General features: G+C 35.3%; 1 long non-coding RNA gene across 1 annotated transcript in view; it reads left to right on the top strand.

The window, feature by feature from the left end:
• Nucleotides 1–5,047: 5,047 nt before the first annotated feature.
• LOC106150330 overlaps nt 5,048–11,007 on the top strand; it is a 16,815-nt gene continuing 10,855 nt past the window's right edge. Inside the window, exons 1-3 of the long non-coding RNA XR_001237074.1 lie at nt 5,048–5,111; nt 6,208–6,309; nt 6,890–7,063. This is a non-coding gene — a long non-coding RNA (uncharacterized LOC106150330). The remainder of the gene's footprint in view (nt 5,112–6,207; nt 6,310–6,889; nt 7,064–11,007) is intronic.

The raw sequence follows: 11,007 nt of genomic DNA, 5'->3' as shown, positions 1-11,007 counted from the left end.
TTTCTGAACCTCTAAATTGCCAAGTTGCCCAGGCAAGGCTTGAACTTGTGATTGTCCTGCTTCAGTCTCCCAGAGTGCTGGGGCTGACGTGTGTGCTATCACACTAGGCTCCCTTCATCTCTTTAAAGGCATGGCTCACAACTTCTGATACCATCTGCATGGAACCTACAGACTTGCAGGAATTGACAGAAAAGAGTTTGTAATGCTCACGTGTTGAAAGTGCTTTTAAGGGTGACTCTGAGCAGCAAATATGCCTTATTTGCTTCTGACTATGGTGAGGATTTTGCCCCTTCTATTCACAGGTTCTCATTATACAAGTGCATCCTGACTGCTATTGGAAAAGTCCGAAAGTAATAAAGTAAAATTGTAGTCTGGCACAGGCTTCAGTCAAATTGACCATACTGAATTGAGATTAATTGCAAAATCTTTTAATTCCATTAATGCAGAGCTCCCACAAGTTGAACAAGACATTTTGTGTGCATTTAAAGTCTTTTCATCACAGCTGGCGGATTACATACAACACTCATTTGCTCTAAAGGTAAACATCTTAACCACAGAAATTACAGAGAGACATGGAAAGCATCTCCAGTGTCTTCCGGTGAAGTTATTGTATCATGTTTATTAACATTTCTGTTAAAAATGAACAATAAATTATAGTATATTTCATAATGATTTCTCAGCCACCTCTCACCTACATTACAAGAATCCCAGGACATCCATATTATCTTCATTTTGCAGTGAAGGAGATGAGACCAGAGCAGTCACAGGCTTTGTCCAAGAATACATAGCCAGTAAATACAAACGTACTTTGTACACTGGCTCTAGAATCTTTGCTTTCTCTCTCAGAGAACACAGCTTCTGTTTAGATGCTGAGCAGTCACTGGGTGGCATAAATTCATTCAGGAAATGAGTCTGTTGCCCGTACTGAGATAGTCTCTTGTCCTCTCCTTGTTTTTCCTATTTATTTTAGGTTGTTTAACACATCTATTTATTTCACCAGGTACAAAATCATAGTAATACGATGTGGCTCAAATTTCAACAACTTCTTTATCAGGGAGGTTAGAAAGAGCACATTATACAGAGAGATTTGTTACGTGTCAAGAGGCATCCAAATAGTAGGAAAAAGAAAAAATGATTGTTTTAGTATTTGTAAAATCATAAAATAAAATTCCAGCTGACACCATAAGTCATATACCAAAGTGAATTTGAGATGGATTAAAATGGACAAATACAAATTAAATTAAATTAAATTATTTTTAAATAAAAATAAATTTAAAAATTTATAAGAACATGAATATATACCTCATTTTAAGAGTGCATAGGACATTTTAAATACAAAGGTAATGAAAGAACAGACACATGTCTAGAGACACAATTATATAACATTACTTCTGAATATTCATAAAAAATAAAAATCAAACAACAAGTGGGGAACTATTTGACATCAGATAAAAGAGGGTTGTTATTAATATATAAAGCTCTTTACATCAATGCCAAAATGACACTAAGACTGCAGTTAAAAGAGGATTGAGAATACAACCAGACAATTCAATGAAGAAGCATAAATGGCTAATATTTATTAAAAGATTTCAATCCATCTTGTAAAGAAAAATCTTAATTAAAACAAGAATTTCTTTATCAGAATATATATATATATATATAATTTTGGTGATGGTGCATGACACATACTTTGGTGGGTGCAAACTTTCTGGAAAGTATTTTTAAAATAGTTTCAAAGAACTTCAGAGAATTTTATTTCTTTGACGTCATAATTCTCTTTCTAGAATGCCCTCTGTGGCGTTAGTAAGAATTTCAAACAATGGTGTGCATTTTCATAATTTTATGTCAACATTTTTAGAAAGCTTTTTATTATGGAATACTTTACCTCAACATAAAAGTATAAAGAATATTATAATAAATCTCTATGGGCCCATTCCCTACTTTAAAAATTATTGACATTTTCCCAATCTTGTTTCATCTGCTTTTGGTCTGCTGTTCTCTTGCCCAAGTCTCGTGAATGTCTTAAAGCAAATCTAAGGTATCATATTACTTTATTTCTAAACTGCTGTATGAGAAACCTTTGAAAAGTAGCCAAAGGACATTACTAAGTCTAAGGAAATAGAATGCTTTATATCAAATTCCTCCATTGTCCCAAAAATATATTGTAATAATCATTGTTTTACATTAGAATCCAAAAGTTTGTAAATTGTGCATAGAACTCTTCTTGTTTTTCCCTGATATTTATTTGCTAAATAAAACAGAATAATCTGTTCTGTAGAATGTAGCACATTCTAGACCTAGCTGATGCCTGCTTTACAGTATCATTAGATTTTTTTCTCTATCCCTTTTTTTTTTTTTTTTTTTTTGGTTTTTCTCCGGTACCGGGAACTGAACTCACGACCTTGCACTTGCCAGGCAGGTGCTTTGCCGCTGAGCTAAATCCCCAGCCCCTCTCTATCCCTCTTATTTCTTTATACTATTACTAACAGTGAGAGGCTTGATTAGACTCAGGCTAATTTTTTATTTTATATCTGAGAGATAGTGTAGGTGTGATATCCTGTTCTTCCTGTCGTAGCACACCAGAAGAGTGCATGTAATTTCTGGTTACCCCAATTTTAGTGTTGCTGAGATTGATCATTCGTAAGTTGTGACAAGTCTTCCATGACCATGTGTGTCATTATTATATAATGGTTATAACATTCATTAGTGATCATTGGCCAGACCCATTATTAAGAATTTATAAAATGACAATTTTCTAGTTTTATCTATTCTTTTGTACTAATTAACTCATAGGTTTTTAAAGGGAAAAATTTATTAGCTGCAAGTTAAATACCTTAAAGCAATTCATGCTGGGATAGCATGTCCTTGCTTCTTTTTCTCATTTATGAATTTTCAGAGTAATGAATTAATGCTTTTATAATCTCTATGTCTTACATTTGTAATGGTGAAAACTGGTGATAATACTAATGTCCAACAGTTGGAGATGCACGGTGGTATGTCCATTTAGAGATCCATTCTGTGAATGTTGTTTGGTCCTTAAATTTTAAGGAGTGTTGAATAAGAAATTCTCAAGATGAAATAGGAGGTGGAAGAACAAATAAATGGTTATATAATGAGATTCAAGTATTGTCTAAAATGCAGGCATTATAAGATACCTTCTCAAACTTATATACTAACATAATTACCACAGAATGGTGAGTTTTGGGGGTCTATTAATGTTTGTGTTCTCTTTTTTACACATCCTTCTACAAAGTATATTATTTTTACAATTAAAAAAAGGTAAATTTGTTTAAATGAAAGGTCTCTGGACAAATTATACTTGGAGAGATTCATGGATGCTGATCTTGCCTCTGGCTGCAACTTCTCTTTTACATCTAAACTGGTCTTTAAGGCACTAAACAAACACAGGGATAAAAAGTACTCAGGTTGGCCAGTTCTGTCGACAGCTGAATTGAATGGTTTTAGCCTCTCTTCCTCCCACCCAGTGTGTGTGTGTGTGTGTGTGTGTGTGTGTGTGTGTGTGTGTGTCCAAGAATGAAAGGGAACAAAAACACTTGCTTTGATTTTTAACAAGCCCTTGATGATTCCCTAGAAAAGTATTTGATTCTTTAGGGACTTCCCTGAGACCTCGTTTCTACCTCCATAAAATGGAGATCAGACGATATGATTCATGGGATTGTTTCCAGCATGATGTATGTAAAATTTCTTCTACAATCCCCAGCAATGAGCAAGTTCTTAACAAACACTAATTTTCCCTTTACTTTTCCAAAAGATAAAGGAAAGCAGTCAGTCTTCTGAAACTTTATTATATTTAACGTTAGCTAATTCTGGCTTTGGGCTGTCTAGATTCTTGGCCTCAGGCAAATGACATAAATTTGTGCTTTGGTTTCCTTATATAAAAATGAGACTACTTAGTGCTGACTTATAAACTTCTGGGTATAGTAAATGAATTAATAAATGTAGAGTGTTTATAATCTTTTCTGGAATAGAATTGGAATTATCTAATTGTAAGTTATAATCAGCCTCGTGGAATGAAATTGCCAAACTCAAGATTCAAGGCACTTCCCCCTTGAGTGATGCATGAGTTACAATGACCACTTCTCGCTTTTCACATCTCTTTTTCCATGTCTTCGACAGACTTTCTTCTTTCTGTTTATACATTTTATACTCACAGCTACACAATCCAGATTTTGCTTAATAAGGTCAAGATTTCTTCCTGTTACTATACATGACTGGGATTATGTGAAACTTTCCCCTTTTCCCTATTGGACTGATGTTTGTACATATGCTTGTGTGTGTGTGTGTGTGTGTGTGTGTGTGTGTGTGTGCATACTTGTATATGTGTGTATATAATGGTCCTCAGATAACTGATACCACCAACCTGATAGATTTGGGTTCAACTGCAACTTCCAACTGTCCGTTTTTGGACTAATCTTTTCTACATATTTTACTTTTGTAGTCTAATTTACTAGCATATCACTTACAAGCTAAACATGGCAGTGTTCTTGGTAAGGGTAGGAACATGACGACCTAAACTCTTGAAACTACACTGACAGCAGCAGGATTATTAGATGGATTTAGGAAAGGCTGCTGAACGAATGACTCAGAGATAGGGACAATACACATGGCCATATTATTCAAGGGGTATGGTGCCTAATCAACACACAGGAAGCACTAGACTACAAGCGGGAGCAGTACTTTCAGATTAGAGAGACTGTGTCAGAAAACACTTCCTGCTCAAACTCAAGGATATAAAGATATATCCAAAGTGGATGTGTTCTACACTTTGGAACTGAGTCGATAATTTTCAAAATGTGCTGTTGCCGAGATCAGACTATTTCTCTTATTTAGTCAAAGGCACCAGGGTGTTTCTCAGGTTCCATCAGTGTGATAGAGCATATTCCCTAGGAAGCAGGACACACATGTGATAGTATATTACCAAAATTCATGATCGATCCAATTATGTGAATGGAGTTTGGAGAAATGAGTGCTGATGAGTAAAGCCTCCTCATTAATTTGGAAGCAGTGCTCAGAGAAGATGATCTGTTTCTGATTGCTGATCCCAGTTGATTGGACAGAAGTATCCGCAAGGAAGAGGACAATTCACCCAGGTATTCCACTTTACTGAAACCATTGATTATAGCACCAGCGTCCAGATACTTTCTTTGTCCACAAAGGCACTGTCTCCATTGCCCTTTGCTCTACTGGTTGTTCAGACTAAGCAAGAGGAAGTGGTTTGTGCTAATGCCTGACAATATGATCCTGTCAGGTGAATGCCGTCTCTGGGGCACACCACAAAGGACCTTGTAGGCCATACTAAGAATTTGGGGGACTGGAATGCCACTTGCGGGTTTTAAACAAGAAGGTGTGAGAAAGTATGGTGCTAGTTATAGATCTATAAAATATGAAATTGGAAAAATAATCTTAAGTTATTTTAAGTTTAAAAAAAAAGAGAGTCACTCGCTTCCAATTCATCCTGGAAATACTCCAAGATAGTGTATTAGCACTCTTTGCTGAAATAGAAACTATAGATTCCCCCACATACTGATTCACACGATCACAGGGGAAAGGCACGGGCTAGAAATTCCGACGAGCTGATATTACAGATTTAAGCCTGAATTTCACAGGGCAGCAGCCTGTAGACGAACGCAGGATTTTTATGCCACAGCTTTGGGGAGAATTCCTTTCTGCTCAAGGAAGCCCAGTCCTAGCTGTTTCAGCCTTCATCTGTCTGCTTTATAGGGGAAATTTGTTTTACTCACAGTCTATTGAGCAAATGGTAGTCACATTTGAACAGCAGCATTTTGATGAGTAGAAATCCAAACACTTGACATTATAGGCCAGCCAATTTGACAATAAAATTAATAATTGCAGATGGTAAAGAATTTATGTTGTGATCCTTAGTGTAGCGGTAACTTTGTTAGCCCAAAAAAGTCAAGTGACCATTTTTGCTTTAGGCTTGTCAACCTAAGAAAGAATTCTCCTTATCTGTTTCACACTTGGAGAAGGAAGCAGAAGGCAGTAAGAGAATTTTATAATCCCTGGAAACTCCAAGGTGCTAAGCACCATTCTTTACACACAGTCCCTTTTTGTCCTGTTACTGACATTGCCGAGGTCTACTAGTTGATGGTTTGTTAATTCACTGGAATTCGCCACTTTAAAAAACACAAACGCCTGAATCTCTAATGAAAAATCTTGCTTTCTTAGGAGACAATATTTGCAAAACCCTGATGACCTTGTTTAAAGATGAAAAGGGATATTGGAATGTGTTCTGGAAGGTTGCTAGCGATTTGTATGATGGCAGAAAAGGTAAAAATCTCCTTTTCACTTTCTAGCTTTAAATGTTTTTTTTTTTTTTCCTGTACATTTTGGAGCCATGGTGATAAATATACCAACCAACAGAAAAACACACGTCATCCCGAGCCCATTAAATATCCTTTGAGGTTTACAAGGAAAAATGTCTTATTTTTTAGGAAAACAGTGGCTCATTATTTAATTATAGAAATTTTAAAATGATAATTTAAAGTAAAACTAATAGCATGCTAATATTCTATACATTTTTATTTAAGCTCTAGCTCTAAAACACATTTAAATCAAGCTTCAACAAAACAAATATTAAAGACAAGTCATGTTTTCATCAGTCGTAGTGTCCAATGTTAATAAACCCATTGTGATTATTAAATGGGATAATACACAAGAAAAATCTAGCTTTTGTAGGGTGCTAGTTTGTGTGTTTTCAATTTTGGTGTGTTTTCCAGGATTCAGAGATGATGGCAAATTAAAAAATCTTAGTTGAGCTAATCACTTTCAATTATATTTTAACAAATTTTCACAAAAGCATCTGGTAGCTGAAACACTGAATTCTATTATTTTCTTCTTTCTCCTTTAGCCCCACACTTTCTCAGCTTCTGGAAGACGTGTTAGCAGGAAAGGAACTATCTGCACCAGCATATCCATGGCAAGAGCTGTTCATACCCTCGGACTCTTACTAAGTGAGGGCTGATCTGCTGAGCATTTGCCTTGGGATTGAACGTTGGATTGTGTTTCTCATGACATTTACCAGGTTAAATCTGTAGCTCATTTTTATTGCATTTTAGAATAAACCCAAACTTTTATCAACAAAGTTTTATAAGTTTAGAAAGAATTTTCATTTTTGCAAGAAAAATATTAGCATTCTACCTTAGAGTGTTACTGTGAGGTTAAATAAATAATATATAACAATTGCTGTGCTCTACATAGAGTAATTTAGTTCTCAGTAACTGTTATTTATGATTGCTATGAGAGTTATATTTCTGATATTTTGAGCATGACTGATGATATCAAACATTTTTAATGGAACCACTTTGAAAGCCACAAGAACAGGTTTCAAGAACTGGGTGAGTATTTGAAAAGAAAATATTTTAAATTATACAATGTTTGAACATAAAGTGGGGAAAGGAAGTGGTATTCAAATCAGATAAACAAATCAGGTTTTTAAAAATTTTCTGCTCAAATTTTCTCATCTGAGATTTGATTATGGCCAAAAATTATTGATTCAGTGAAGTTTCAGTGTTACATCGAGGTTTAAATTTTACTCATTTCCTCACTACTACCCAGGGCTGCCTGCCCTGAGAGAAAGAGGAAAGTCATACTTTCAAAACGCACTAAATTCTAAAGTCACTTCAAGATCTCCTTAACTGTAATGTGAAACCCACATCCTTCCTCTCTGGCTAAGGTGATGGCAAAACCACCGTAGAAAATCAATTCTACAAGCAGTTATAGTGTAAATATCTGTCAAAGGAAAATCGTCAAGCCACATGTTCCAAACTGGCAGGTACACGAGGCACCAGAACACTAGAGCCTCGGGAGCAGCAGATACCTGAGTAGAGCACCGTTTGTGGTTAGAAAGTGAGGGGAGAAACATGATTCAAAACCAGTGCTCAAAAACCAATAGCATTTTATACTACAATAAAATACCAAGGAAAATTCTATTTTTGAAGGTGTCATTTTTCTGTTTTCTAGAAGATAAAAACAATCTCTAAACTACAGTATATTTATTCATAGCTGCCAAAATGATCCTATTGACATTTTTAAAGACTTTGTGAAAAATCTAAAACGTGCAAAAAAGTAGAGAAAAACGAAAACCAATGCTCAAGAACCTATCATCCATGTTTAAGAATTCTCAGTATTTTGACAATCTAGTTTCATTTAGCCATCTTTTTTCTCAGTGAAATAATTAGGCAAATTTCAGATGTTGCATTGTTTCATCGATAAATACTTCATTACTTACCGGCAATTGAACAAATATGTCTTATATATAAGCCATGTCATTATTCCAACTTACAAAATTACTAATACTTTGTATGATCTAAGATTCAATTCACATTCAAATTTACTTGATAGTCTCACTTATTTTCAACAGTATATTTTATTTATTATAATTAAGTAAAGATGCTATGAAAAGTAAGTGACTGAAAGCCACGTAACACACTTATTTGAATAAACATTTATAGTAATGGTCATTTGGTGATGATAATAATTAAAATGATAGACCTATAATATATTGTAGCAAAAACTAATTATTGTCTCCAGCATCAGGTGGCAAAAATCCTTAATTTTAAATTATACAGTATTTTAGAAAGATGAATTTACAGTTCTTGTTCTTTAAGTTTTAGGAGAATTTCTTGTTTTCCTGAAAATGTTGATAATTTATTTTCCTTCTTTTGACTTCTATCTTATAATATTTTATTTTTCCGATTATAAAAGCAATACATGCTCATAAAAATCTGAAAAGCCTACCATAATTCTATAAATACAATAAGCACTCAATATTCTAGACAATTTACCAGTCTTTTGTGTGGATAGGTATATATGATATATAAAAGAGTGTATAATATATGTAAAATTAGGATTTCTTTGCCACTTATTACAATTAGTATTTTATTTTATGTATGTGTCAAGTCACTGAACAATGTTTAACATTATTTAGTGGCATAATTTTCAAAAGTGGAGTTACTATGTTAAAAGAGCATACATTTAAGATTTCCAGTGTTAATTGCCTGATTTTTCCCCCAGAAATTGTCTTCTGGTTTAATTTCCAGAAAATAAGTACTTGTTTTAATTCAACTACATCAGTATAAAGTAGTAACAGTCATATTTGAGATTAACGTATGAAACACAGCATCTCAGTTTTCTTTTTCTTTTTTTTGTGAAAATGAGCTCTTTTTAAAAGTTTTATGAAAATTATTTTCCACGTGTTTATATGTATTATCATATTCTTTGCCTAATTGTCCTGTTTGTCCAGCTTTCTATTTCAGAGCTCATCTTCCCAAATTGTAAAGCCTGGTCTCTCATAAAGTTATAAATTCTGTGTTGTATTTTCTAGGGCTCTCTATAGGAACAGAATCAACAGAAAGTATATGTATAATTATGCAACAGCATTTATTAGGTAGTCTTGCAGGATCACAGGTGAGAGAACCCACAGGCAAGAGAGCCCACAATGGTCTAGCAGCTGCTTAGTCTGAGAAGACGGAAGCCACAGATGAGGAGAGATCAAGGATATAGCACTGGTCCTAGTTCAAAGGTCTGGAAGCTCACTGTAGAGTTGCTGGGGTGAGTCTGTACTGGAATCCTGAAGAAACGAGAGAGTTGTGTCCAGAAGCAGTGGTAAAGACTGGAGTTCTTCCAAAATAGGGACACTTCCTTTTTCTTTCCCTTTGTATCCCATCCAGGCTACAAACCTATTGGTTGGTGTCACACATATCTGAGGTGGGTCTTATACCCTGTTTGTTGACCTACATTTAAATCATCAACAGACATGCCCAGAATTGTGCTTCAGTAATCTTCTCAGCATTTCTTAATCCATCCAAGTTAATGTACTATGATTTATGCTAAAATCTACCTCTAGTCAACAGACATATCTCCTTAAACCATACTTAATCTCCAAATTTAATATCAGCATACCTAACATGAAACAGCTGTCCTATGTACAAAGGGAAATGCAATAATTCCTTCCCCAGAATAGAAGAATAGAAGGAAGTTTTTCCATTGGGTGATGCAGTAATGCTTACTCTTCTCCTGACATTTATTAGTTAAATATTATAATGTAGATTTAGCAATACTTAAGTACTGACAATGTCAATGGATGTTATGTTATGAAGAAAGAAAAGAAAGATGTGTGTGTGTATGTATATACACAAGCATACTAACAGAGCAGGAAAGAAATACTTGTAGTTATTACAATGCTCATTTCTGTAGCTGGTCATGCAGGCACATCTAATGTTTATAACTTTTTTTCTTTTACTACCCATTCTATATTTCCTTGGCCTTCAGTAAGGAGCTCAGATGGTCTTGGTTCTTTGCTTGATGGGTGATCAACACCTTCATTCCCGAAGGTTCTTGGTCATTTATCATCCTGCCTGCTTTGGGTTGTTGTAGCTTCCTATTGACCTTAATAAAAGGGTATGGTAATACCGTACTTGGAAATGCCCTAAGAAATCTCCAGAACTCTAAACATGTTCTTGCTCACCTCCATGGTGGAGTGGTACCATTTCCCCTGAGTAGTCTGGATCTAATCCCTCTGCCAGCACTGTAACTCCCTTTCACCTTGTTGGCTCAGAAACATGAGGAGCCCAGAATGACCAGGGGAAGTCAGCTCTCGTTCAGTGGGATGGTGTTGTGCATCCTAGTGGAAGCCTCCTCGCTGGAGCAAAGACTTCTAAACCAGTGGACTTCAGGTCTCAGTCACTGATTCTTTGAAGTATTTCCCATGCAGTCTGGGTTTTTTCATGAACTCTCTGCCTAGCCCTATGTCTAAGATTTCTACCTACTTTCTCCTCTAAGGATTGAGTGTTTCTGTTTTAATATTTAGATCTTTGATCCATTTTGACTTTAGTGCATGGTGAAATACATGGGTCTAGTTTCAGTCTTTGGCATGTGGAAAGCAAGTTTTTCTAGCACCATTTATTAAAGAGGCTATCTTTCCTCCAGTGCACATGTTTGGCCCCTTTGTCAAAGGTAAGGAGGCTG

The sequence above is a fragment of the Chinchilla lanigera genome, unplaced genomic scaffold (genome assembly GCF_000276665.1).
Source record: "Chinchilla lanigera isolate Chin_1 unplaced genomic scaffold, ChiLan1.0 scaffold00071, whole genome shotgun sequence".
In the NCBI taxonomy this organism is placed as follows: domain Eukaryota; kingdom Metazoa; phylum Chordata; class Mammalia; order Rodentia; family Chinchillidae; genus Chinchilla; species Chinchilla lanigera.
Note: the sequence above shows the minus strand (reverse complement) of the source record. Positions and strands in the feature narration are given on the sequence as shown.